This window comes from Monopterus albus, unplaced genomic scaffold (genome assembly GCF_001952655.1).
Source record: "Monopterus albus unplaced genomic scaffold, M_albus_1.0 scaffold77.1, whole genome shotgun sequence".
Lineage (NCBI taxonomy): Eukaryota > Metazoa > Chordata > Actinopteri > Synbranchiformes > Synbranchidae > Monopterus > Monopterus albus.
Genome location: NW_018127957.1, coordinates 1,310,247 through 1,313,263, shown reverse-complemented (window position 1 = coordinate 1,313,263; position 3,017 = coordinate 1,310,247). Strand labels below are relative to the sequence as shown.

The 3,017-nt window shown below is 45.4% G+C and overlaps 1 protein-coding gene across 1 annotated transcript in view; it reads right to left on the bottom strand.

Annotated features, from left to right (window-relative positions):
• tmem200b (transmembrane protein 200B) overlaps positions 1-2,636 on the bottom strand; it is a 9,169-nt gene extending 6,533 nt beyond the window's left edge. Inside the window, exon 1 of the mRNA XM_020606431.1 lies at positions 2,561-2,636. The gene's annotated coding sequence lies outside the window, so the exon portion shown is untranslated. The remainder of the gene's footprint in view (positions 1-2,560) is intronic.
• Between the last annotated feature and the right edge of the window lie 381 nt (positions 2,637-3,017).

The window sequence follows — 3,017 nt, the reverse complement described above, 5'->3', positions numbered from 1 at the left end:
AATGGGAGGCAGAGCCTTTAGCTATCAAGCTTCTCTCCTATGGAACCAACTCCCAGTCTCAGTTCGGGAGGCAGACACCCTCTCTACCTTTAAGATTAGACTTAAGACTTTCCTTTTTGATAAAGCTTATAGTTAGGGTGGATCAGGTGACCCTGAGCCTTCCCTTAGTTATGCTGCTATAGGCCTAGGCTGCTGGGGGGCCCCATGATGCTCTGAGTTTCTCTCCCCTCCCCTCTCCTCTCCTTTCCTCTCTCTCTCGATGCTTCTATATGCCACCACTACACATCACTAACTTTGTGTCTCCTCTCTCCCGTAGTGTGTTCTCTCTCTCTCCCTGTACCTTTCTGCAGGTTACCCTGGCTCTGGAGCTCTATGTTTCTGATGACCAGTCACCAGTCACATCAACCTGACCAGTGTTTGATTGTTTGTTGTGTCTTGTTGCTTTTCTTCTTTACTCTCTCCCCTATCCACTCACCCCAACCGGACGAGGCAGAAGGCCGCCCACCAAGAGCCGGGGTCTGTCGGAGGTTTCTTCCGTTAAAGGGAGTTTTTCCTCCCCACTGTCGCCAAGTGCTGCTCAGGGGGATTTGTTGGGTTTTCCCTATGTAATAATATTGATAACAGTAAGGTCTAGACCTTACTTTGTAAAGTGTCCTGAGATGACTTTGTTGTGATTTGGTGCTATACAAATAAAATTGATTTGATTTGATTTTTTTATACAGGACAAACAACAGTTTAGTTTAAAACTGTCAAATTGTTTTTTCAGTATTCATGAACATGCAGAAGGAAATCTGGCGGTCATAGATTATTGTGTGTGAATTATATTGTGCCATGCTTTCAGCAGTGGCAAATAACAGTGGCCAATTAGTGGATTTATTGAGATGGCATAGTGGAGCAGTGGTTGGCACTGTTAGATCACAGCAAAAGGGTTCCGGGTTCGAGACCAGGCTGGCCCAAGGCCTTTCTGTGTAAGGCTTGCATTGATGGCTGCATGGGTTCTCTCCAGGTGCTCCAGCTTCCTCCCACAGTCCAAAGTCATGCAGCTTAGGTTGACTGGTGACTCTGTGTTGCCTGTAGATGTGAATGTGAGAGTGAGTGGATGTGGATGTGACAAAGGCATATGTAGATTGGTGAATGACAGCTGTGGCCTTCAAGGATAAGCAGGTACAGCAAATGGCTGGATGGAACTTCAATGTTTAACAACAAGCTGGTGACCATTGTGGAGCATTTAGAAGCTAAAGAGCCAGATACAGTTTTCAGGAGTTAGTAGAAACCAAAACAGAGCTAAAGGAGAATGAATACTGGACTTCCATTCACCAGGTGAAAACAGACATCACTCCAAATAAATGCTTATGTTGCCCTGTGTCTGTCGGATGTGAACAGATAACTGTTCTAACATGTTAGCCTTGTGTCAGTGATGTGTTTACAGCCTGTTCCACTGAGGAGGCCAACAATCAACTAACTAGGTTTGCTGGTTAATAAGAACTGGAAAATGACATGACAGTGTTTAATATGCCAAAATAATGTACCTGGTCCTCAGGGAATACTGAGGCTGTATATCAGTCCTAATGAGAGACAGTGCAGCACCAAGATGATGTCTCATAGGAAAACTAAGCTGTGCATATTGAATGTTTAGACGTTAGGACTGGCTTCTGTTGGTAAACTGAGAAAAAAGCAACAGTGGTTGATGAGGACAAAGAGGACATGCATTAAAGCTGAGTTTCTAAGGTTTGGGTAAGAGACCTCTCCTAGGGATTATGATATGCAGCTGAAGTTCCTATCTGCATACATTATATTTTTGTCTAAAATAATCTTAACCAACAATATTTTGCACTGTTTTACACTGCATCTCAGCACTGCATAGTAACCCCCGGTATCTTAAAACCGAATTGCGCCCACTGAAACTATCTGAGTCATGTTTACTTATTTGTGGTTACTGAATTTGCTGTACTGCATGTTGTTTTTGTAAAGGTGTGTATAGCCCTTTGTGTTCAGACACTACTCAGGGATGCATTTGTGATTTTGGCTCATTTTGTTACATTTAGCTTTTAGTCGTAACTGAACGCATATCATAGAGGTACCTCTGAGAAATACTGCGTTACCCATACACCAGTAAGCCTATGCCAGTTGTATGCCCCTTTCCTTTGGAATTATGACTGCAACAACACAAACACTGCAGAAATGTTGAGAGTGTGCACAGTGGCCTGCATTCACCAGCTCTAACACAAGTTTCTGTTGATATGTAGCTCATTACAGGGGCCCAGGCAGAGCAGTGTGTGATGGACAGCGCTTTTATCGGGCAAACGTGTGCGCCACAGACGCGTCATGTGCTGTTCTACAGCCCGCAGAGGAGGCTTCACTCCTGGGAAGCCACAAGTTGTGCTTCATGACTGAAACACACGTTTCATTTTCTGTGGTGCAAAAGCAACACAAGCAAGCCGCGATTATTCTATAGAGCTCAACGGAGAGGTGGCCAAATCCACCGAAATCATTTTATTCGGTTATGAAAAGCAAGCGAATGGCTAAATCAACCGACAGGAATAATGCGCCTTATCTTTACCTTAACGACCGCCAGCCGCTGCCTTTCCGTGCCCGACTGTCTCCCTGTGGCTGTATGGAGGTTACAGACAGACAGCGTCGGACTGGCCGTGCTGCTGCATTCCTCTAACACACACACACACACACACACACACCCCAGCTCACCACCACACACACTGACACACTAGAAAACAAAGTCACACTTCATTCCATTCACTGCACCGTCCCTCTAGTTGCCCGTCATTGGGCTATAACTTGTCAGGGAAACTTGCCTGTGTTTTTCGGATCCTGTTGCAGCTCGTTCATAGTTTGAGGATACATAACATCCTAACCATCTGGGATGAACAGTCTCAGAACTCTTTTCCTTATTCCAACATATTCACAGCAAGGTGGACGGATGGAAACGGACACCGCGACGTGTTCACTGGCTCCCCCAGCCCAGCTCATCCCCGGGACAACGAAATCCAATAGAGCCGAGC